Consider the following 13,559-nt stretch of genomic DNA (forward strand, 5'->3'; position numbering starts at 1 on the left):
AAGTATTAAATAAATGTACTGCATGATTTAACGTAATAAAACAGTTTAATTTATTAATTTCTCATTGAATTAACAATTGCATGTAGTAGTTTAGTTAAAAATTGTTCATAACTTTTATTGAAAATAGAAAAATTAATGTTTGTTTTGTGTGCATTACAGGTGGAACTGTCAGGCCACCACAGGAATCAAGGAAAGGACTTCAACTTCAGGAAACATCAAGAAATGCAATTATTTAAGAAAAAATGAATTATTTATTGTAAGATAAGTGTACAAAATGTATTTTAAAAAAGGTTACAATATACCAGAGTTGCATTACAGCATTTTACCGTTTATTTATTTCTCCCATACACACCAAATCCACTTCCTTTTGCGAAGCAGTCATTATTTAAATAAGATTTCATTAAAAACTTAAGTAAATTAAGTCCAGATAGGGTTAGGAACGCGTAAAAATTGAAGAAATTTGCACAGATATAGCTTAGGGACACCGAAAAATTTCGAATTTCTGAGGAATGGTTGACTTGCACTACTTGCTAAGCGCGAAAAATTTCGAGCGTCTGAGAAATGGTCGACTTGTACTACTGGCTTGAACAAATTTCGATGTCTGACTTATGGTTGACTCGCAGGATAGTTGGGAAATTTCGAAAATTGGACGAAAATCAGCGAGTCAACCATAAGTCAGACATCGAAATTTGTTCAAGCCAGTAGTTCAAGTCAACCATTACTGAGAGGCTCGAAATTTTTTCGAAATAGCAAGTAGTACAACTCAACCGCTTCTCGGAAACTCGAAATTTTGCGGAATTAGCCAGTAGTGCAAGTCAATCATTTCGCAGAAGTCATAGAAGTCTCCGAATCGAAAATAATTAGTGTTTCTTGTTAAATAACAATTTAAAACAGCTGAATTTATTAATTTCTCATATAATTAACAATTGCATGCAGTGGATTAGTTAGAAATTGTTTGTAACTTTTGTTTAACACTTGAAAATTAACGTTCTTTTTGTTTAAATGATATATGGAGGGTACAAGGCCACCACAGGAATAAAGGAAAAGATTTCAACTTCAGGAGAAATGAAGAAATGTAATTATTTACCAAAAAAATCAATTATTTATTGTAAAATAACTGTACAAAATGTATTTTTATAAAAGATTACAATATACCAGTATTGTTTTACAGCATTCTACAGTCTATTCATTTCTCCCTCACACACCACATCCATTTCCTTTTGCGAAACACTCATCCTTTAAATAATATTCCATTACAAAATTAATAATATTAAATTACTAATATTATTAGAATAATATTAGAATACTGATAGTATAATTACATTTGCTTTGAAGTTCTATCGTAAAATATGAATTTATTTTAGCATTGAAAGGTTATCATTAATTTAACATGTTCTTCGCACCTCAAATATTAACAAGTTAACATAGCAGTATAAAGAGAACTATACAAGTCAGACAATAAATTATGAGTACACTAACGTAACAGTTTGTTTTTGAGGTATTCATTACTATCATGCTTTACAATTTAGATCATTGATTTATTAAATAAAACACGCGTAATATAACAAATATTTATCTACAGTAAATAACAATTCAATGTGTACAACAATTAAAAAAAAGCCAAAGAGCAAAACAATTAATGTGAAAAGTATTAGAAGGTTGGTGTGATATACGTTAACAAGATTCGTATGAAAAAGAATTGAAACAATAAGCTTTTTGTATCACATATTTGAAATTATTACCTCTGGAAGATAATTAGTGTAACAAAAGTAATTATAATTTCCTAAACTATTTACTTATGGTACATAGTACAGTGGTAAAATAGGATTAAAATTTGGTCTTACAAAAACCTCAGATAATAATAAAAGATATAACAACAAGGAAACATTGAAAAAATAATAATAAATCAAATATGACAACCGCAGTAAATATTAGCAAATATGAATCTTTTGAAAAGGAAAACAAATGAAATATTGCTGGTTACTTAATTAAGAAACAGATTATTGTAATTTGCAATTTTTCAGATTACTTTAACTTATATCTATGTACCTCCTGTCGATAAATTCAAATCACAAACGAAATATGTATTTACCAGAATAGACTTATCATTTGGTGAGATTTCATATCATCACATATGAGCTGCAGAATAAATGTATCGCTACAGAAGAGGTACAGGATAGCCCTAACACCCAATGCATCCTTTTTATCACGTCAGAAGGGCTGGGAGTGCCCTTACCATTTTCGTGTCGCTTCCAACGTTACCGATTGAGCCTGGAATAAGATTACAACATTAGCAGTCGTCGGAACTAGAACTTAACGTAACTATAAAATTACACATAAGATATAGGACAGGATATCGTATAATCGTACACGAAGTATAGAATTCTGTACTTCTAAATGTATGATTATCATTCTAATAATTAATCTAATATTATTCACTTATTTTTATTTATAATTAATCTCTTTCCAATGAATTCCTTTAAATCCTTACATAAACTATATTCGAATAATAATTTCGCTCCAAGTAAAAGTTCTAGGCATACATAAATGCACATACATATCCGTATTATAGTAATTCCTTTCCTATTAAGGGCCACGGTGCTCTTAATGTCAAAGGTATCTACAAGCTAATGATAATACCGGTGAAATTTACAAACATTATCTTACATCGATAAGTGTTACACTCGTGTTTCTACTGCGATAAATTTCAACATAAAATTTCTCTTATCTCAATAATTAAATATACCAGAATTCACATCGTCAATTGTGCAATTTACACGTAACTACACTCGTACTCGCGTATACTCTTTTCTAAAAAAAAATTAAATCGATTCTCCTCGATTTGAAAAGAAACCCTATCTTTCTCCGTACAGAATTGCCTATAAAATTGCTAAAATAATGCTGCGTAATAAAGTTTAAAATAATAATCGTCAACGTTGTATTATAAATTCCGCAAATGAAACACGGTGACGTTACACTTCTGAGACGAGAGGTGTGTGTAAAATCCCGTATAACAGATAGATCGCACGTTTCGTGGGTAAATATAAGGTGGCGATCGTTCGTGCGGTGATCCAGAACGAGGAACGGAAAAACATCGCGCGGTGTTCGCGCTTCGAGCCGTGAAATATCGATATAAAAAGGGAATGAAGTCCATTATATCCGGAGGCGACAATATAAGGGGGTGACGTTACGACAGAAAGTTGTGAGCCAAGCAATTTTGCTCTTAGGAGGCCGCATTACACCGCTGAATAAATCTTCAGACACCCGCACACCTACTTTAATCCACGAACCTGCTTAGAGATTATTATCAGTTACGATACGTGACAAAGTACAAACTGTATTCCTCCTTACCGAACTTTCCGTAAAGGCAAACTGAGCCTGCGAGGGATACATTGCTCAGAGCAGTTTCCGTCTTCACTTCGAAATACGAGCTTAGCTAAATATCGCCGGAAAAGCGCTATTTTTAAAGGAACTTTTATGTTCCGTTTGGGATTCTGAATGGAAATTAGGAGACAGGGAAATTTGAAGATGTACAATGATTAAATTCCTTCGAGTTCACTCTTACGAGCCTAGCCAACTATTACTGCAAAAGTTTTATCTACAATTTTGGGATTTTGGAAGGAAATTACGTGGCAGGAAAATCTGGAGATTGAGAGAAATTGCATAACGATTAATATTTTTCGTGTTCACTTCTAAATACGAGTCTAGCCAAATATTAAATGCTAGAAAAGTGGTATTCTTCGAGAAATTCTTGTCTCCAATGTGGGATTCTGAATGGAAATTACGAGACAGATGAAATTTCAATACTGAGAAAAATTGTACAGTGATTAATTTTCTTCGAGTTCACTTTTACGAGCCCAGCCAAATACCTTCAACAACGCAATTCAGCTACTATTATACCTGGGAGAAACACAGAGTGTTTCTGAACTGGTGGTACAACCAGAAAAGCGGTAAATCTACACGAAGAAATAATTCGAAAACGTCGAGTAACATTTTCTCATCTGAAGCTTCACTTCTGAATAAATCAATATTGAAGATAGGTCGGTTCCATTACGACGAATTAACGTCCTAATAAAAACGTTAAAAATGACAATTGGCAATACTTCCGAAACGCATCGAGTTTCATTTCATCCATACGTCAAAGAAATATTGAAAGATATCAAAAATTACCGTAAATATTACCGAATTACCAAGTCACGAAAGACCGATCCTCAAATATAGAATACAAAAACAACTGAATTACCCAGAAAAGTTAAGGTTCGCGTGTCGAAAAAAGAAGCAACAAACGAACTTAATTCCTTTATCAAAATACCGTCAACGCTCGAAAGGGTCAATCGCCTCTCGATCGCCTCTTCGGCCGGAAGAGAGCGTTCGAAGAAGAAAAAAAAGACCGTGACAAAAGACTCGTCGCACGAAAAGCGAAAGAAAAAGGAAGAAAAGTTGCTTGCGTTATTTAAGGTAGGAAAGGGTTGAGGAAAGCACGTCCTTGTTCGCGTCGTCGACAAGGGAGATACGATCAGCTGTTCGCCGGGCCGAAAAGATGGGTAGGCAGGCGGAATTCTTCAGTTTCGAAAAATCGTCGACGTGTATGCGACTAGCTGAGTCAACGATGCGACACCGCGACGAAATGCAAAGGAATATCGAAGGCTGGGAAGTAGGCTTGAGAGCTGGTTTCCATTTTCGATCGAATCCAACGATTTGTCGCCTGTCGTTCCGCTGCTGATTTGTCACATCTTGCATAGCCCACTTCAGGCTCTCGTGCTCAACGTCCAATGAAAATTTATCACCGGGCATTGCCAAAAAAATTCTGTCGACGAACGGCCGAGTGGAAATATCTGATAAAGTGAAATTGCCGGCTCGGTAACGTGCATTAAATTTTGCTCGATCGTCAATTTTTATGCACAACTGCCGGGAACAAGGAGTATTTGCTGCGGCGCAGGTGTATCGAATGGTAAAACAATTCGTGATACAATTGTTTGGACGTTTATTGTCTGACGCGATGAATAATGAGGATTTTTATGAGATAAGTTTCAGCTTGGAAAAACTGCGATAGCAATTGGTGAAAATATAAATTCAGCATTTGAAGAAGGTTGCATAAATGTTAGGACACTTTAACGTTGGTGTGAGAAATTTAATATTGACGACTTGTCGTTGGAAATGAGTTAAGGAAGATCAGAAACGTTAAAGAGGTTTTAAGACAAATTTTTGAGGACAGTCCACAGTGAAGAATACGAAATTCTGCCACATCTACCCATTTCTTCAAACACCTGAACAATATTTTTAGCAAATAAATTATTCCGAAATGAAGACACTGTGAAGGTAACATTCGAGGAATTTTTGAATTCGAAGACTGACGAATTTCATTAATTTAGAATAAGGAAACTGTACGGTCAATTGTTGGGAAGAGTGCACAGAACCGTGTGGAAATTATTTCGATGAAATACATTATCTTACGAAGAAACACGGTGTATTTGAAGTTTCATTTAAAAAAAAAAAACGACGTTTCATATGCACCACGATACATATTATAATATGTATCGAGAGTTACCAAGTATTATCTAATAAATGGATGTCAATATTTGGCGAAGAATTCAATTTTTCTTTCTGCAATGGAATATCAAGTGATTATTGGATTTCCTCTTGGATTCATCTTCCTGACGAACGTAAATGAAAGGAATTATTGTACCTATTTGCAGGTAATTTTTTGGCGCTGAAATAAATGGTAATGTAACGAACGATTGTGAAGTTCCTTTTTTTTGGAACACGAACGAGAGAAATTGTAATTGTAGATAATTCCTAGGTGGTAATATCATAACAAGTAATGATGATCGAGTGATGAAATTATTATTAGGTTTTTTCGTCTGATATATTCGGGTCAATTGAATCGATTTATGGTACAGTAAAAAGACGATTATCTAGATGAGACAGGAGTTTGTGTAATCAATATCTAATGTGCTCAATAAAGGTATTAAACAGGACAATAGTATTTTATACCTTCATTTTATTAGTAGTACATATTAATTTTATTAATAACACATAGAACTATTTTGTTGTATTTTTTGTAATATAGAAAGAAACACTTATAGTGTCCCAGAAAATCTCACATTGCATCTATGCAGCGACAAAAACATTATTTCGATTCCACCGTAGAATAATTCAATTTTCTGGAATTAATGGAAATATTCTAATCATTTTCTGCTGATTATCTTTCCTTTCGACTTTGTCGTCACTCGTTGTTCTGTAAGACTCTGCGATAATTGATTTTTGTCCTTTGGTAATGTCTCCTTTACGCTGGGTCACAAAAGACCCAACGACCTGATGTGTAACAATTTTTGTTACGAGCACACTATATGAACCCAGACAGTAAACTTTTAGTATAGCGTCAAGAGAACAGAAACAAACACATTAATAACAATTTCATTAAATTTTTTTGGTAACGACACAAGTTCTTAAAGAAATAAAAACGTGATGGGTCAAAAATGACCCGAAGACCGTAGCAAAGTTAATTGGCCTGTTTTACGTGGTTTATTTAATTTTAAAAACGTATAATAGGACAAATTTCAAGCTCATCCCGAAAAATGCTAAATGACATGTCATAATAAAAGATAGATCTATTTTCTCCTATCACCATAGTTACAGAAGATAATTAAATGGCCCACCCTGTATACTCTGCACAGTTGCATTACTTTTATTATCAGTACATCAAATCGACAGTGTTAAAATTTGTCGTACTCCTTTAAAAAGTGTTGCCCGAAATTCGTAAATCCTTAATGCTCGCTAGATCGTACACGATATATCTTCTTCGCGTAGTACTTTCAAAGCGTCCGCTGTCCTCGAACGAAATCGGGGAATTCTAATTAATTGATTTTGGTATTACACACGCGGAGTCGGCGATCGCAATTTATACCTCTTATAAATCAAGTTAACCGACGTGCACCGAAACCCATGAAATCCACGATCGAAGGTGGTAGGTAAGTTGCGGTTTGATTGACGGAAGCCAGCAAATGAAAGCATCGCTTCCCAGAGAGATGTCATACAGAGGTCTTGAAACCTATGTCGACTGAAGTCCCGTCTGCGCACGGTTTCGAACAATGCATCCTTGGTCAAATTGTAAAATTGCATTCGAGATCTTCGAGAAAAAGAAAGTAAGAGTGATCCTCGGGGATAAAACATTCCTTCGATTCCAATAACCGACCACGATAGAACCGTATAAGTTGTGATTTCGGTGAACGATTGCTACAGCTGACGAAGATGCTTACGAGAATTAAATAGGAACGAAGTTGTACAAGTGGTGGACAAATTTCGAGGATTTTAAATCACTGAAATTGTTACCTGTTTGAAATTCTGAGTTGAGTGTGCAACGAGCAATTGTTGTGAGAAGAATTCAATTGTAGATTACTATTTTTCCAAATTAATAATTGGACAGAAAATTTAAAGAACGACGTTCTGTGTGTCGATATTTATCGTGCACTGCACTCTGTGTATTAATATTTATTGTGCATTTTATTCGTACTTTCTCACGATTGTAGAGACACAACAACTTAATTAGAAGTTACACATTTTCGTATAAAAAATTCTTATACTATTCTCGGATTGTATAGTCCCAATAATTAGTCAAAAGTCACTTATCTTTCAACGTGTCTGAATAGTTTAAGCAGTTTCTATTACGATATAAAAGTTCTATTACGAATATAAAATTTTTGCTACTTGTCAAAGTGAAGATATGTAAAATAAGAATGCACTCATACCTGTTGAGCCATACATATTCAAGCATTTGGCCGATGTTAATATTTTTTTTGCACACGTAATAAATGTACAGAGATAGATTTAGATCCAAATTAGGCTAATACATCTAATACTAAAATTGCAATTTTAATACAATAAGTTTTAATTTGTGTCGACAATCCAGTGTTTCGAATCACATCTCACACGTTTCTGCGCTGAAAATTTCAGAGCACTCCCCGGATAATTGATTGCATTTTTTCCAAGTTAAGCCTTCGTGGAGCCCAGCCCACCATTTCTTTTTACTGTCGTTCGAACCTCGGATAAAGGTGATAATTTTGGGCGCTCAGTGAGTCATTTACCAATGAAAAAGCAGTGCCTGAGTATGATTTGTTTCATGATTAGGTCGCGAAGGGTGTCATAATAACTGATTTATTTTACATCTTCATCCTTAATACTACTCTTTCTTAATTCCCTGTATAATACCAAATAAAATATGAAAAATAAGCAAATTTTTCCGAGATTATCAATTAGCTGCATTAATAATTATTTTAAGGAAATACGGACTTTTCTTATTCGTGTAATATCACTGTTGCTAAAATGAATTTAATTACGCGCTATAATACAACGTTAAGATTGTCGTGAACTTTGTGATTTGAAATGAAATAGTGCAAACTTTGAGACAGAAGTTGGTAGACTTCTCAGGACTTTAGATTTCACTCGTGATAAAATACAGCAGTGTATATACTTGTGAACAGATTATCCTTAGATAATGGGATGCGTTTGCTGTTAAGAAAATTGCTGTATTCGAAGAAATTGCTTAATTTATTCAATAAATGTTCCACTTTGAAGAAACACGGCGTCGACGTCGTTTCGTTTGATCGATTTGTCGGCCTACAGAAGCAATGGAAATGTAATTATTTTATCATCGCTGTAAATTTCTGAACGAATTTTCAAGTTATTCTGAAGCCATGGTGTCGTATCTATCAAATGTTATTTTCATAGCCGTAACTCCAAAATTGCATTTTTTCCAGTTGTCATTTTTGAAGTATACAGTGTGATACGATTTTTCAAAGCTTTCTTCACGCTTACGACTGACTTCGTCCCTTAAAGACTAGGCAGATATCGCTAAAAACAATTTTTCATCAAAATCAACGTGTCGACGTCGCATTTTCACGAATCATCTGTGGACCTCCCTTTTTCCCTTATCGATACCACATTAATTTCATGTTTTTACGTTCGACTAAACATTCTTCAGCAGAGATTTTCTAATGATTTCAGCTCTGACACTATTTAGCTTTTCAATTCCCTTATTCTACCATCGAATTACAATCTTTTTGTCCTAAATTGTCCTCCTTATTCCCTGATCTATGACTATTTTCTAACATAACCTCACTTTCGTTATCATTCCCCTCCTACTCCTTATTACTGTCGTAACTTTTTAACAAAGCTTCAAACGACCTACGTTTATACAACATTTTTCTACCAATTATACCCACAGAACACACTGACGAAGTTTGATCCAAAAAAAAATTTGGACACCCGGTATATCACAATATCAAATGAATTCGTTAACGAGGTTAACGCTACGAGATGAGAACGACGCGTGTTTCGTGTAACAGAAAATTTTCGACAGCTAAGAACGAAAGAATCGTAGCATTTTATTACGAATATTGGTCACGAACGTGTTAAGATACTCTCGATATTTCGCGCCTCCGTGTAAATGGCGATGGACGATCGAAAAAATTTTTGGCCATTCGAACCGGCGTCGTTATGATACCAATTAGTTGGTTTAATTGACGTTCCATTGTAACGTCTGTCGACGTATCAATCACGGCAATGCGTAACTGATTGATCCTCCATCTGGTCCCATTGTTCTCGATACACGATTCTCTGGCCACACATAAATCGATCTTAGCAAAGCGTTTCCACTACGACTTTGTCACTTATTAGCCTTGTTCTAACTCGTCCACAGCTGTTTCCTTTTTTTCCCTCGCGAGCCTTCGGTAATTGTGTATTTTTAGCAAATTAGAATCGTCGATGTAGATATGCAATTTGGTAAGTGAGAATATCTTCTCAACATCGATCGATTAGGTGTACCTACTCTTTTCTTTTCTTATCCTTTTTCCGCGCAAGAGAAAGTAATCAGACCGCGGGCTAACTATAATAGAATTATGCCTAGACAAAGGATTGATTGAATAACTTCGAAAAGAATAATGTCGCTAAATGAAAACTTTCGTTTAGCCAATAATTTCTTGAAGTTAGGATACATAAGATTGAAATTAGATACAGAAGAGCGTGGAGAGTTGGTAAATTGTTGTTTTAAAATGGTAATGTAATTAACGAATATTTAATCACGTATCGAGTGTTCGTAACTAGATCTATAATTTATTTATGTAATTAGAGAGTTCGTTGTTCATTCATGTTCCAATTTATAAATTATTGTAGATCATGTATGTATACTAAAGGTTCACGAATGACTAGAAAAGTTGTATAAAAATAAATAGAATTTATTACACAAATTTGTATAACATATCAATTCAAGCAATGTAAATGCCTACGTTACGATATTCTTGTAGATACTGCTTTCGCGAGTTCAATCAGAAATTAATAATCGTAGGTAAGTATCGCACGTTAAAACCAGAATTTTAATGGAAACGAATGGATAGAGTTTAGTAGACCCCGGAGGTGTCGCATGCGCGATTCTACACATAAAGTGTGTCCAGATTATTTATTAACTTCATGTACATTAATTTGGAAGCAAGCCAGAAAAGATCTACGAAGAAAATAGCCCTCTGCAATTATGAAATAAACTTATGAAACACATTACACTCCAAGTTCGTGAGATATGCGATTTTAGTTAATAAATGGAACGTTATTCTAACTAACGATACTTGCCTGTACAATTAAAACACGCTGTGTATAAATAAAATCACTTCGTCACCGTTTCATTTATATATAAAACAGTTACAAAATTATTCTCTCTTCGCAAATCATTCTGATTGTCCTGTATAACCCTTAAACGGAACTTACGTTGACATTTTCTTCGTACCTTCGAACAAAATCGACAAGTACAAATTGAAAACATTTAAAAAAAAAAAAGAAAAGGTTTTTATTATTAATTCTAAACGGATAAAAGAATAATTCTCGCGATAGTCTGCTTTGAGCGTAAAATACGTGTTGACACGCGTATTCGTGAGTTCAGTAGTTTCTTCTTGAATATTTCAATCGTCTTTCCGCGACCAAAAGGGAAAATGTATTATTTGGTGACCGGAGTTTTAGCATTGGCAAGATGTTTATACATTCTGTGTGCGCGTAACGGAAATATTGGTGGTTGGCGCACAGTAACAGCATACAAGGAGCCGCCATTAAATAATAGACTACAAATTATGTGCGTATTGTAATGCACATCGCCTAAAACTGGGTCCTTGGCTAATTGCCCATCCTAGTCCACGAGGTCAACGCAAAGGAATAAAGGGGAGAAAAAAAAGATGAAAAAGTCTAATTGTTCGTAAACCGGAACTGAAATTACCAATTGCAGCCAAGGATTAGGTTTTTGAGACAGTTGCTTAATTAATGTCTGGGCAATTTCTTTAAACGGATGCTCAATCTGAAGACATTTTCTGTGAATATAATATGTAGGTATATATAGGTACATAACTTTTGTGTAATGTATGGTATTTTTTAAATTTCAGTTTCATTTCATGTCTGCAGAAACAAAGTAGGTACCTATTAAATTTTAGGGTGTGCGTGTTTTATTTATTAGAAAAAAGCAGTCTTAAAATTGAGAGTCTTGTTTAATGTCAAATATTAAGTCAACATTTAAAGAATCATTATTGGGAAAAATGAAAGAGACGATCAATTTTTTGAAATAATCAAATAGGTGTAGAATCCAGTTCAAACAGAGTCAAACTAAATTTTTTTCATCTGATTTCATGACTATTTGTCATTTATTAATAAATGCGACAGAAAATGTATTACACTAAACGTATCTTATAATCACTAAATTGTTTGAAATAATCAAATAGGTGTAGAATCCAGTTCAAACAGAGTCAAACCAAATTTTTTTCATCTGCTTTCATGCCTATTTGTCATTTATTAATAAATGCAACAGAAAATGTATTACACTAAACGTATCTTATAATCGCTAAATTTTTTGAAATAATCAAATAGGTGTAGAATCCAGTTCAAACAGAGTCAAACTAAATTTTTTTCATCTGATTTCATGCCTATTTGTCATTTATTAATAAATGCAACAGAAAATGTATTACACTAAACGTATCTTATAATCACTAAATTGTTTGAAATAATCAAATAGGTGTAGAATCCAGTTCAAACAGAGTCAAACTAAATTTTTTTCATCTGATTTCATGACTATTTGTCATTTATTAATAAATGCAACAGAAAATGTATTACACTAAACGTATCTTATAATCACTAAATTGTTTGAAACAAATTTTCTCCATCTGATTTCATGCCTATTTGTCATTTATTAATAAATGCGACAGAAAATGTACTGCACTCAAGGTATTCTATAATCACAAAATTTTTTGAAATAATCAAATACATATACATGTAGAGTCCATTTCAAACAGCGTCAAACTAAATTTTCTGCAATTGCTCTCATATCTATTACTCATTTATTAATAAATGCAACAGAAAATGTATTACACTCAACGTATCTTGTAATCCCTAAACTTTTTGAAATAATCAAATGCATGTAGAATCCACTTCAAACAGCGTCAAACAAAATTTTCTCCGTCCACTTTTACGCCTATTAGTCACTCATCAATATATCCAACAAAAATTATGCTGCACTCGACGTATTAAAAATGCTGTCGTCAAAACCTCTTCGTCTATCGAGTAACTACTATTTCATTACACGAAAACGTCTTCCCCCTTCAACCTCCTAATTGCAACCCATCTTTGCGCCATCAGAATTGCCCCGAAAGCAAAACCAGGTGATCAAAACAACAACTCACCATTAAATCTCCATCATCATCCACTCGTTTCGTTTCTTCTCTCAGTTCCGACTACCTCCTCGGAGAAGTCTTCACCAGCGGAAAAAAAGGGTTGCGAAAAGCAGCTAGGCAGCGATAAAAATCTCCGCTGCCATACATCACACGGCCCTAAATCTTCCAGGTTGAATCAAGGAACCGTTCAAAGGCGTGAAAGATTCCGTTTGAAATATGAACGAAGCATCGATATGCCGCACGATCTGAGCACGTGGTGTCGAACGGACCAAGGAACCAAGTGGACGTAGCTTAAGAGGCCCATCTGCGCAAGCACAGGTGCAAGTTCGAGGGTATAAAGAGGAGAAGCTCGAGCTCGCTGCGCGCACTTTGTGCTTCATCTGTCTGTCACTCGCGTCGCGCACTTGTCCGCTCCCGTTCGTTGTTTTCCGCGGCGATCACAGCCTACGTTTTATCCTTTCGCTTCTCGATCGGCAAATAATCGATCTCATCAGCTGATCAACCAACGTCGTCGCTGTTCTCATCGTCGTCGAGATCCTCGTGCAGTGAAAATATCCTCGGTTTGATCGCGTCCTCGTCGCGCGTTTTCACTTCGAAGAGCTCCAGTTCGGCCGCAACCAGGTAGGTGCAGAAATATTTTGTCACCAAGCTTCTCTAGGAATATCGTTTCTGATGTTTCATCGTGACGGTTGTTGTTTCTTTGTTTTCTTTGCGTGGTGAACTGAGATTGAGCGTGATCGAATTGAGATAGTTGAGACGGGATAAATCAGTGAGTTGGTGCGAATACAAAGAGGGAAATTGATTTATACCAGTTCGTTGGAAGAGAGTGAGATACTAAAGAGATAAAAGCAGGTGGATATTGAG

At 34.9% G+C, this 13,559-nt stretch overlaps 1 protein-coding gene across 1 annotated transcript in view; it reads left to right on the top strand.

Moving 5' to 3' along the window:
* Window positions 1-13,092: 13,092 nt before the first annotated feature.
* The window catches only part of LOC108572674 (calexcitin-2), a 75,851-nt gene continuing 75,384 nt past the window's right edge, over window positions 13,093-13,559 (top strand). Inside the window, exon 1 of the mRNA XM_017934942.1 lies at window positions 13,093-13,316. The gene's annotated coding sequence lies outside the window, so the exon portion shown is untranslated. The remainder of the gene's footprint in view (window positions 13,317-13,559) is intronic.

The sequence above is a fragment of the Habropoda laboriosa genome, unplaced genomic scaffold (assembly GCF_001263275.1).
Source record: "Habropoda laboriosa isolate 0110345459 unplaced genomic scaffold, ASM126327v1 scaffold22, whole genome shotgun sequence".
Lineage (NCBI taxonomy): Eukaryota > Metazoa > Arthropoda > Insecta > Hymenoptera > Apidae > Habropoda > Habropoda laboriosa.